Below are 13,192 nucleotides of genomic sequence, written 5' to 3'. Positions count from 1 at the left end.
AAACAAGGTCAAATTCAAGCATGTACCCAAAGGAGCTATTGAGCAGGAAAAACAGTCCGAACCTCAACCCGATCAAGGAGGATCCAAAAGCAGGAAGAACAATGCGAGGACCTACCCGAGGAACAACCCGACCTCATCCTCGTGCACCGCATCGAGCAGACCTCGGGCAGGACTGGGCAGCTAGGTTAAAAGGGTTTCCATATATAAACCCCCTCTTCTTCCTCTCGCCCTAGCACGGCGCTGACCCTGAGAACAGAGAGCGAGAGCTTCTGGGAGAGAAACTGAGCGACTCAAACTCTTTTTCCACTTTGTTAGGATTCAATTTCATTTCTTTTGAGATTCTTTTTAGTTCCGATTCTATATTCTTCTACTTTTACTCTATTTTGAATACAATGCAATTTTCGTTTACTTGTGTTTTTATGCTTTCTATCATGAGATCTGAGTAGTGAAATAAAGTTTCTAGGGATGAGATAGACAAATAGGTGTTCTTGATCGGTTAAGATGTCTTAGCTTGATTGTTTATTTTATATAAATTTCCTTCTAGGTTGGTGTTCTTAATGCTATTTTCAAACCGAGAGGTTGAGAGTAGATCTAGGGTGCTTTGCCATCGAGAGATGTTGTTGAAATGCTTGAATCAATCAATGCTAGAGATTTACTCACTTAGCCTAAGAGATTGGATGTGTAAGGAGTTTATTGACAATAATGAATCGGTTTGTAATGCCTGCTTGGTCATGTTTCTCCAACGAGAGTTGGGTAGGGGAGTGATCAAGGTTGATTGTTTCTATCACGAGAGTGTTTTAGCAAGATTTAAGAGATTCATTGTCTAGGAAATATTTGCTTGAGGCATGTAGGACATCCCACATTGGTCAGGAACACTTAGGAGTCGATTACCCCATCCTTAGGAGCTTTCTCATCTTGATTGTTTACGTTTTAATTCATAACTCGACCTCTTACCCGAACTGGTACTCGATCACCAGCTTCGTGTATACCTTCAAGCTATTCACACTTTTCTTCTTAATCCGATCACTCCCACCCGATCCTGTACTCGAATCCTTGCATCAAGTGCTTAGGTCGTGTGGTTCTTGCTTATTTATTTTCTTTTGATTATTTTAGGATTGTTAGATAAAACCCCAATTATTGCTTGGCTTGACTTGCTTGCTTCTAATCACATCTTATTTGCTAGAATAACAACCATTTGGATTGATAACCCTTTGTACTACAACTGCATAGGGAATTGATATCCTGAGTGAAAATCCTGTTATCAGCAAATGTAATGCAAATCCTACTCTAATGCACAAATAGACTTTAAACTACATAAAAATGACAAAACTATCTAGCAAACCATGCAAAAGATGTGAATAAACAGTGGTGAAATATGGTAAAATATACACATATCAACTCTATTGTTTCATATCTATCAACATGCAACCTAGGAGCTTGACAAATCTTCTTCGTCACACAGCTTCCAATGCTAGATCAGAAATCACTGCAACTGTAAGTCATGACTTGAACTCTGTCACTGAAAATCAATCTTAATTTTAAGCAAATTCTGTTAGAATATTGAGAGAAGAGAAAAATAAAACAGAGTAAGAGACCTTTGTCTATTCTCTTTCTAAAGAAGATAAGAACAAATATAAACTTCCATCAACTGAAACTTGTTATTTACATCAACGACAAAACTGATTTATATAGAAAACAAACAGACACTACATCATAATGAGTTGTGTCTCTATGTACTTGTGACTCTTGGATGAATCGTCACGACTTAAACGTTGCAACTGTGAAACTCAATTATCGACCAACAAATTCTACTCACACCAACACCAACGAAATGTAAGAAACCAAAGTATACACTCAAATCTAGCTAGGAATCTGGAGAAGGAAGAAAGGGGGAAAAAGGTTAAAAGCATAGATGGAGGAAATGAACAGATTGATCTAGGATGTAGAATTTACCTTCGTTTTTAAGAGTACCCGTGTTGATTGAAGGAAAGTCCTTTAAACGACTGACGAAGTTGAAACAATGAAGGAGATTTGCGACGAAGGTTATTAAGTTGCATGTAAAGAAATTACGATGATTTGTTGATTTATGCGTTAGAAATAAAAACGAAGAGACGCGTCGAAGGTAGATGATAAGCCCTAAGTTCAACAACACGTGGTAGAAATTAAATGATAGTTTACAATGTAGAGATGTAAGGTGATGTGGCAGCCTAAAAGAAAAAAGTGTAAGCTGATGTGGATAGGTTGAGGAGCCTCAAATTGTCCCTTTTATTTGTAGTAATTGTTAGAATCAATATTCTTTTGTATTCGATTAATTAATTTTATTATGGCCATCAAAATTTTATTAAACATATTAGGATACATACGTATTTTATATAAAACTAAATAAATAAGAAAGGAATAAATACATAAAAACAAAGAAGAGATAGAATTGAAAACAATATAAAATATATATTAAACAAAATATATAATCAAAATACTTTGATATCTTAATTGAGTTTTGAACCAATGCAAAATTATAATATATATATATATATATATATATATATAATATTGAGATATGGTGGAGGAGGATTGAAAATTGTTCTTTATAGGATAAAAAGTGATGGAAGTTATATTTCTTAAATAATTAAATTAGAGCAGTTATAATTATAACTAATAGTGTATTTAATTGAAAATGAATGGAAAAAAATATAGTCAATTCACAGTTTGTAATTTCAGTCAAAACTTATTAATAAAGTGTAGATTAAAATATTAATTAATGTGTATGATTAAATGTGTTGTATTTTAAGTTTAATTAAAAATAAATATTATATTTTTAAAAAAATACCAAATAAATTAATAAGGAGAGATTGAAAATTTGGAGCTTACTTTTATTAAATGTGGTATAAAATTAGAGGATATTACTTTAATGTGTCATTTTAGACAATAACACCAAAGAGATTAAAGGCATTACCAATGACTACTAGATTTTAACCCGTGGTACATCGCGAGTCTATATTTTTTCGAATTTTTTTTATTTTAAATTTAAATTTGATTTTTTCTAATTTGTCTACATTAAATACTTCATGAGCAAATCTTAAATTGTCTAAATCAATCTACCTTCTCCTTTTCTTTATTATCCGACACAAATTGCTAATAGAATATAAGTAAGCAACAGTGTTTAAAATGATCGATTGTTATCTTCCTCTTTGATTTGTATGAAATCATATTTATCATATTACTTAACAATATATGTTTTTTATCAGGTTTTAAAACTACTGAAGAATGGTCACGCGAGTAGAAGATTACTGCTAGAAGGAGTCTCTTTTCTCTATCTTACTACTTGTTTTGGGTTCTCGTTAATTTTTTTTTTTGTTAAAAATATGTTAATATAGATATTTGTTGTGCAGGTTATATCTGAACTAACGGTTTCTATCAGAAATCAGGAATTTGTGGCATTGTTGAGATGCTAAGAAAGGGCTAGTATTGTTTTGCTTTTAAACTTTTCATATTGTAGATAGTGTTCACTGAAACCAAAATTTTTATATCATATTTTTTACCTTTCAAACTTTTAGTTCACTGAAACCAAAATTTTCATATCATATTTTTTACCTTCCAAACTTTTAGTTCACTGAAACCAAATTTGAATTCGTAATCTTTTGTTCACTTCTGTGAAAATATGAAATACAAAAATGAAAGACAATGAAACAACTTTGTACCACTTGAATCCTCCGTTGAGACTTGCCTTAGTACTAATGAAGGTATTGTTTATACCACCATGTATTGTTTATACCACCATGAAGTATACACAATATTGGCTTACCAAATTGTACACAAGGCTCAGTTTCATATACAAATGTAAAGACTAACACCTACAGTTTTCACAAAATATATCTATTTTTTTATATATGCCACAACAAATATTACATATATACGTTTAAGGTGTATTTATATAACCCCTATCTATAAAAATGCGAAGAGCGCGTTTTCTTGCGCTTCAAGAATCATACTCCCCAATTAACCGGCATTGCCAGTTTGTAAAGGTTGTGAAAAAGCCCTCAAGCTATTCAGACAAGAAAGTCGTGTAATTGATGCTGCCATTGTGAATGTTCTTTTTAATTTGATACTGCTTTGTTTGATTGTCGATGTGTTTGGCTGTAGATGTTTCTTGGTGAGACTGTGTTTATATAGTTTTTAATTGAGATTTGTTATGATTGCATATGGAATATTTAGAATATTTGAGATCTTAGTTTTTTTTGGAACGTTTGATTTTGTTTTGTTAGGATTGAGATTTTTACGTTCCATATTTATCATGTTTGTAAATTAAAATATGATGATTAAGATTATATATGATTGATTGATGATTCTGTTTTTCAATTTGTAGTAAATTAGGTACGGAGTGGATGAAGATTTTCCTAATTACACAGAAATTTAGGAATGGAGTGGAAGGAAGTTAAAAAGGTTGTTTTGAATTTCTATATTTTTGGGTATAGAAAGATATGGTTACAGATTTATTTTTTCAAATAATATGCGAGTTTGGTGTCACAAAAATTTCGGAGGATTTGAATTCAAATATGGTATTAATTGACTGGAGAATTGAATGGAGATTTTGAATTAGATTGTTTAGATTACTATACGTATAACAGGTTTTGTAGATTGTTTTTTTATTAAATATAAAAACGAATTTTAAAAAAATATAAAAAAAGGAATTGATGATAATGACATGGTTGTAAATAGTTCTTAACTTCAAGTCTTCTTTACCAAAATTGCTGTGAAAATGTTAATATAGATGGTAAAAAAAGAATTCCATGTACAAAGTTTTCACTTTGTATTTTGGGTTTCATTGTAAACTGTAAACATTTTTTTATTTGGTGTACATTTAACATTTTTTTAAAAAAAGCTTTCACTTTCACTATTATCATTCTTTGATATCATAGAGGAGAGTGCTTGTATCGTGTGATTTCTCCAGTTATATCCCATTTAAAAGTTGGATAGTCCAATTGAAACCCATTAAAGCATATGATACCAAATTAACAGTGCACTCAACTCAAGTACCTGAGCAAAGTCTTGACGTTTTTCGATGAAATCGAGGTATTTATGCCAAGTCTCTAGCTTTAAAATAGAGAGAGGCAACATACTAAGGGTCCGAATGATAACCGTGGATTTAGTTGTGCGGGATACAATTTTTGATAGTGCGGTACGGTTCAACTGCGGTACGTGCGGGACAAGTGCGGTTATTCCAAAATAAGCAGTACAAAATAATGTTTGATTGGTGAAAAAAAAAATTGTGGTGCAGATTTCATATTATTTTATTAATAACTAATATAATTATAGATTTTTATTTTTATTAACAAATAAAGTTTTAGTTTCTGAATTTTAAATACCATTATGAATTTTAATGAAGATATACAATAGCTTTTGTCCAATAGAAAAAAGAAAGAGAAAAATGTAAAAAAAAGTGAGAGAATAATTATATCCATAACATGTTGAGGGTGAGAATAATTATTCTTATAACATGTTTTTAACAAAAATTAGTACACCATAACATCACATATTTTCAATGTTTATCTAATACTAATAAAAAATAAAATACAGTATTATTGTTATATTGTTTGACAGGATAAGAGAATTATTAGCTAGATAAAAATATATTTGTGGAAGAAATAATAATACATCTATAATACAGTATATTTTAATTATAAAAAAAAGAACTGTTGCGTATTTGATCGGACCGCTGGTTAAAAACAGATTCATTCTGAAAAAGCGGTCTAAAGCCATTTTCTACTTACAAAACCGCAATACGTCACTTTTTGCTTTCTGTACAAAACCACAAATTTTTTAAACAAAATTGTTGATTGGTGTTTCATGTGCGTTTTTCAAAAAGAAAAAATGAATTCTGCGAAAGAGAGGTCTCCAATCACAGCCTAAAGCAGGACCTCGGTAGAGCATTTTCGAAGGCTTGGATTTGATCCCTCAATTCCGCACTTGCTTCTCTAACGGCAAAAAAATTATATACTTTCACTGTTCACTCCTAATTTGTTATAATTATTAGCTGATTTTTTTTTGGGTTTTGCCATCATTGCTCTACTTATCTATATCTTCTTACTCCATTTTGGAGGCCCCAAATCAAATTAATTAATGTATACAAATTTTTTTTGTTGGAACGTGCGCGGTTTTAATAAGTTTTTCCACCGTCGCGGTTTTCGGAATTGGTATAAGCTTAGTTAGCTTTTACTCGGGAGCCTTCTGGAGACTCATGTAAAGCAGGACAAGCAGAAGAAGTTTGGGTCTATTGCAGAGGGCGGAACTATGTTATAAGGGCAGAGCTGGTTGAGATGTATTAACCCAAATATTATTATTAGGTGTGTTAAGACAAATAAATATTACATTAACCCAAATAAATATTGTTATTATTAACCCAAATAAAGATTATTGTTAGGTGTGTTAACCCAAATAAATAAGGTTGTAATAACCAACCATTAATTAAAAATGCTTAGTTTGTAGACAACATAAATAATGTTTTTCGGCTATGGATAAAATCATAGAACCATTTAATTATTGTAGGCGAATAATAATAAAAGAACACCGTATTAAACTGATTGGTTCGTAGCAAGAATCTACCGATATGATGTATCGATTGGTCCACCGTACAACCAAACGACATCGTTTAGGAAAAATCCAGCGGACTTTAAATAAATAAAGGTAAAAACCCAAAAAATACGCCATCTAATTTTTTTGGACGTTTAATACTTATAGTTATTAAATTGGATAAAAAAAATATCTGGTTTAATTTTCGTTGCTTCAAAAACCATCGTTTTATTTATAATGGTAGATTCATATTTACGACTTAACAGCGTTAACACTAATGATGGAATCGTTAACTAGAGTTAATAGATAACTCCACATGGTTAATTAATCGTAAATAAAGACATTATTGCCCTTTTATTTTTCCTCCAAATCGATTTGGGATCTAAGAACCCTAAAAGCCATTTTTTCTCAAATATTTTCTTTCAGATGATCTCAAAACAAGACCCAGATCCCTTTCTTTGGTTACCCAGTTTTCAATATCTCTTGCCGCCTTTTTAACACAGAGCTCAATGAGAAGAATAACATCTTTAACGATAGAATTGAATATAGTCTCGGTAGGATCATTATTGGACACCATTGCGTCACTCTTTTACACCACAAACCATTCAATGGGAGAGATACCAAAAAAAAAAAACAAAGATCGAACCCTAGAAAAATGAGTGAGATACTGAGAATCGAAAGGAGATGAAAATGAGTGAGAGCTAAAGTTTCATAATTCCGTTAGTTTTACCACACAATCAACCAGAACCGCAACTACTCAGACGGCAACAATCATCGCAATCAACGAAATTCGAGATTTGAAGATGTTTGAAGAAAATTAGCTTTTAGGGTTCTTAGATCCCAAATCGATTTGGAGAAAAAATAAAAAGGCAACAGTGTCTTTATTTACGATTAATTAACCATGTGGAGTTATTTTTTAACTATGGTTAACGATTCTGTCACTAGTGTTAACGACTGTTAAGTCGTAAGTATGGATCTACAATTATAAATAAAATAATGGTTTTTTAAGACAACAAAAATTAAACCAGGTATTTTTTGTCTAATTTAATAACTACCGATATTAAATGTCAAAAAAAAATTAGATGAAGTATTTTTAAGTTTTTTTCCCAGTATTGCCAGTAAATAAATATTATTTTTTGTTTATGGGAATGAAAAAAAACAAACTCCAAAGATTGATTGCGAAGAAGAGAGATGATGATCATCAGCTCCGGCTCCATTACATCATCATCATCCCTTTCTCTTCTCTCTTCGTCTCACACGAAATTTTCAATCGATCTCAATTCGTAACGGAACCATAACCAGAGATGCTCAGTTGTTTGCTCCGGCGTCAGAACGGCGAGAGTGATGGCTATGAACAGAGCTACGAGGCAACGGCAGAGTCAAGCAGCTGTGTCCGCCACTGAATCTAGGGTTTTCTTGTCTTTGCTCTCGCCTCTCAGGCGTCCTCTGTCTCCCAACGCCGTAAATGTTCCGTCTTAACTTGCTTTCAATTGCTGTAATTTTTGTATCTTAACTTCATCATTATCAAATTCATTGTAGTTTCCCAAGAGTTTCAATAGCTCTAATCTTGAAGGAGCTTTATGTCTGGTTAGCTTTGTGTTCACTTTTTATTTGCTAAAGCTTGAATTTATTTTCTGTAGTTCCTGATCTCGAGACAATGGACTTCAAAGTTCCAAGTAAGACAGACAAGTACGAGAGTTTCTCTTATCTTGGTGGTTTCACTCAGACTCTCTGTTTTAAACTGGGGTCTTAGTTTGATGTTATGAATTTGGAACAGTCTTATTTTGTGGCCGAGACTACTATGCCAGGAAAATGGATTTGACTTCTATGGTCCTTCTAAGTCTTTCAATGTGTTAGCTGAGTACCTCTTTTGTAAGGTACTTTTGAAGCATTCCTTATGAATTTTGTTGCATCTTCTCTATGATTTTGAATTGTTGTTTTGCTTTAAATTTGGATACTTTTGTTTTTCATTAGAACACAGTAAAAGAGAAAATATTACTCGTAAAGTCCAATCTGTTGGAGAGAAGATGGAAATGACAACTCCGGTGATAACTAGGAAGGTATAATGATATATATATACATATAGGACTAAACTCGGGTAAGGGAGTTCACATTCTTGTTTTCAAGTTTAAGATCAAACTAAAAGAACAACTCTTCTTTTATTAGCTTTAGGAAAAAAATCTCAAACACCTATAGCTTTCAAACTCCTGTAACCTCTTCAAGGAAATCCTGCAGCCACAACTCAACACCCTTATTTATATAAAACCAATCCTATTCCTAATAGAAAACTTTTTTTTGTGTTAGATAACTCTTAACACAAACTTAAACTTTATCTCAATGTGAACACAATTAATTTAGGAATATGATAACTTCAAACTTAAGGTATCCAACAATCTCCCTCCTAAGTTTGATGTCTTCTTCCACAATCTCTCTCATGCCAATAAGGTCTCTCATTTCCTTGAATTTGTTCCTACCAAGCGCCCCGGTCAATATATCCGCCTTCTGCTCACTCTCGGGGACATGAACCACCTCCACTTGTTTATTCTCCACACACTCCCTGATAAAATGATATCGAGTATGGATGTGCTTACTTCGACCATGGAACACTGGATTTTTGGTTAGAGTGATAGCACTCTTATTGTCTATCCAAATAATAACCTTCTCACATGGTGCTCCAGTAACCTCTTCAAGGAAATCCTGCAGCCAAACAGCTTGTCTTGCCGCCTCTGTTCCTGCCATAAACTCAGCCTCACATGAGGACAAGGCAACAGTATCTGGTTTCTGAGAACACCAAGTAATTGGACTCTCGCCAAGATAAAATATGTGTCCTGTAGTACTTTTGCCATCATCAGGATCGGCATTATAGCTACTGTCACTATAGCCTACTAACCTTGGTACCTTCGATGTTGCTCGACCAAACGTTAAACCAAGGTTAACTGTTCCTTTCAAATATCTCAAGCACTTCTTCATAGCGTTTCCATGAGACACCCTCGGATCTTGCATATAACGACTCAAAACGCCCACACAATATGATAAGTCGGGTCTCGTATGCAACAAGTAGCGTAAACATCCAACATTCCTCCTGTAGCTAATATCATCATCGGCTCTTCATTCAAAGCTTTGTCAAGCTTTAATCCTGCCTCCATTGGTATGTGTACAGGATTGCAGTCCTTCATTCTTGCTTCCTCTAGAATTTTCAGAGCATATCGCCTCTGATTCAGTGTAATACCATCCTCATGTTAACAAACTTCGATACCCAAGTAATAGGTTAGCTTTCCCAAGTCGCTCATATCAAAGTTTGTAGCCATCTCCCTCTTAAACCGATCGATAATGCCTTCGTTTGTTCATGTCCACCTCCTTTCGATAAACCGATGGTTCCTTCGAACATTTTCTAAAATTCAATTCACAAAGAATTTGATTCAGCTTGGTTTTCCAAGCCCTTGGTGCCTGCCTTAGACCATACAAAGCTTTGTTTAACTTGTACACCTTGTCTTCTTTCCCTTTCTCTTCGAAGCCCTCTGGTTGATCTACATATATTGTTTCCCTTAGTTCACTGTGAAGGAAAGTTGTCTTGACATCAAGATGGTGCACTTCCCATCCATTGGCTGCTGCAAGATTGACAAGAAGTCGTATGGTCTCAAGTCGAGCAACAGGAGCAAATACTTCATTAAAATCAATCCCATGTTGCTGTACATAACCCTTTGCAACAAGCCTAGCCTTATGCTTTTTGATGCTTCCATCAGCATTCTAGTTAAGTTTAAAGACCCACTTTAAACCTATTGGTTTTACTCCTACATGTAGATCAGCTAGATCCCAAGTGTTGTTTCTTTTTATAGAAACTATCTCATCTTCACAAGCCATGATCCACTCCTTGGTTTCACTTGCTTCAGCAAAATTCCTAGGCTCTTCTTTTAGATGCAAGAGTAACTCTTCATCAATTTCCTCGACTAGTTGCAAGCACTCGCGATGTGTCATTAGGACATAATCATCAAGGTATTTGGGTCTCGAAGGCGATCTTAAGGACCTACGAAGAGATATATGTGTACATGTTCCTTCCTCCGGATTTTCTGTCTCAGTCCTAACTTCCTCTGTTCTATTTTCAATTGCTCTGTTTTCCTCTTGATCGCTACTTTGCTCTATTCCGCTTGTTTCGTTATTCTCCATCTCATCTTGAATCCCATGATTCCTAAATTCTCCAAAGACTATCCTGAGGTTACCATTGTTTTCAGACTCTAATCTTTCTTCTCTCCAGTTCCAACCCTTTGTTTCATCAAAAACCACATCTCTGCTAACCACTACCTTTCGGTTCTGCGGATCATACATCCTATACGCCTTTTAACCTGGTTCGGTTCCCAAATGAATAAGCATTCTTGACCTGTTGTCAAGCTTCTTCAAGTGTGGCTTGTCTACTTTGGTGTACCCAATACATCCAAACACTCGGAGATGTCCAATGTTTGGTTTTTTACTTCTGTACATCTCGTATGGTGCCTTGTCGTGAAGGGATCTTGTAGCGACTCGATTCAAGAGGTAAGTTGAATGGCGAACAGCCTCTCCCCACATGTAATTTGGCAAATGCATGTGTTTTAAACAACTTCTGGTCATCTCCAACATGTCCTATTGCGCCTCTCAACTACTCCATTTTGCTGCGAAGTATATGGAGCAGTGAGATGTCTCTTAATGCCTGAGTCCTTACAGAATGAGTTAAACTCATGAGAAACAAATTCTCACCCTCTGTCAGTCCGAAAAATCTGTATGCGCTCTCCTGATTCTTGCTCTACTAACCGTTTAAAGTTCTTGAATTTTCCAAAAACTTCTCCCTTTTCCTTTAGCAACACAGTCCACATATAACGTGTATGGTCGTCAATAAGCACAAAAATATACCTGTTTCCTGCATCTATTCTTGGAGATATAGGTCCACAAATATCCCCATGAACCAGTTCAAGAATCTTATTTGCCCGATATGAGGATGCTTGAGGAAACGCCTGTCTTGCTTGTTTACCAAACAAACACGAGCTGCAGATTTCTTTTTCGAACTCGACATCCGGAATCCCTTGAACAAACTTCTTATCAAATATGGCTCTCAATGTTGCTGAATTTACATGCCCACATCTTGCATTCCATCTGCTTGCTTCTCTTGTTGTAGAAAAATGAAGCCTTGAAGTGTCTCTGATCCCCATTAGAACTTTGTAGAGACGATTTAAAGATCTTTCCGCTTTGGCGAGTAACTTCCCGTTTTGATCATGCATAGTCAAAGTTCCTCCTCTAAGCCTTATGTCGCATCCTGATTCAGTGGCTTGTTCGAGACTTATAATATTGCTCTTCAGGTTTGGTATGTAGTACACGTTTGTCATAATTCTTGGCTCGCCATACATATCAGTAAAAGCAATGGATCCTTTTCCTTTGATATCTATTCGAGAATCATCACCAAAGCGAACCTTCCCAGTAATAGAGCTATCAATATGATCGAAGTAGCGTCAGTCTCCAATCATGTGATTACTGGCACCGTTGTTCAAGTAGACAACCTCGTGCATCATGAGTTCGTCGGCGTCTTGTGTCTCACTTTTCTCATCTTCGTGACTTTCTTGCAGTTTAAGCAATCGATCTGGACAATTGAAAGCGAAGTGTCCAGACTTGTCACATCGGAAGCATGTGATTTTGGACAATTCTTGACCTCCGCCGTAGCCTCGTCCTCCGCCAAAACGCCCACGACCTTTGCTTATGTTAAAAAATCTTCCTCCGCGGCCTATGTTTCAGTAGTCTCCGTTATTTTCACGATTTGCATAGATCGTTTGTCCTTCCATGTTTGTGTACAGCAGCTTGGTTTGGTCTTTGAGTGATTCTTCTTCTTCTGAAATACGTTCCTCGTACGCCTTAAGGCATCCAACAATATCCACGAAGCTCGTGGTATTGAGATCCAAGACTTGTTCCAGTGATGCAACCATATGTATGAACTTTGCTCTTAGGAGAAAATTTAGGAATTTCTTCACCATCTTTGATTCTTCAAGGTTTTCTCCATGAGTCGCTGTCTTAGCTGAGATTTCACACAGTCTTCCCACAAAATCATCAATCTTCTCTGAATCTTTCATACGTAAGCGATCAAATTCAGCCATAAGAGTCTGCAGAAGAGCCTCTTTCACCCTCTCTGCTCCTACATGTCTTGCCTTGATTGCCTCTCACATCTTTTTAGCCAAGTCAAGTCTGTCAACTTGTAAGGTAAGTGATTCTGGTATGGATTGAACAAGCAAGGCAATCGCCATGTTATTTTTATCTTTATTGATGACGTCTGTTGCAGTCTCTGGTTTTATGACCTCCCACACTTTATGAACTCTAAGCGCAATCTTCATCTTCATGGCCCATACAGTATATTTTGCTTCGTTTAACATCGGACACGTGATAGAAGGAGTTCCTCCTCCTTCTTTTGGCAGAAAGATCTCCCATCTTTTGTAATCTCCTGAAGTTCTGATACCAATTCTTGTTTTCAAGTTTAAGATCAAACTAAAAGAACAACTCTTCTTTTATTAGTTTTAGGAAAAATCTCTCAAAAACCTATAGCTCTCAAACTCTTAAACTCTCTCTTAAGGTTGTGTCACAACTCAACACCCTTATTTATATAAAACCAATCCTA

General features: G+C 35.0%; 1 long non-coding RNA gene across 1 annotated transcript; it reads left to right on the top strand.

Moving 5' to 3' along the window:
* The first annotated feature begins 7,727 nt into the window (after positions 1-7,727).
* LOC147920629 (uncharacterized) lies at positions 7,728-8,573 on the top strand. Its single transcript, XR_015590381.1, has 2 exons — positions 7,728-8,028; positions 8,208-8,573. It is a non-coding gene; the product is annotated as an uncharacterized LOC147920629 (long non-coding RNA).
* Positions 8,574-13,192: the final 4,619 nt, after the last annotated feature.

This window comes from Camelina sativa, chromosome 19 (genome assembly GCF_030686135.1).
Source record: "Camelina sativa cultivar CO46 ecotype springtype chromosome 19, ASM3068613v1".
Lineage (NCBI taxonomy): Eukaryota > Viridiplantae > Streptophyta > Magnoliopsida > Brassicales > Brassicaceae > Camelina > Camelina sativa.
Note: the sequence above shows the minus strand (reverse complement) of the source record. Positions and strands in the feature narration are given on the sequence as shown.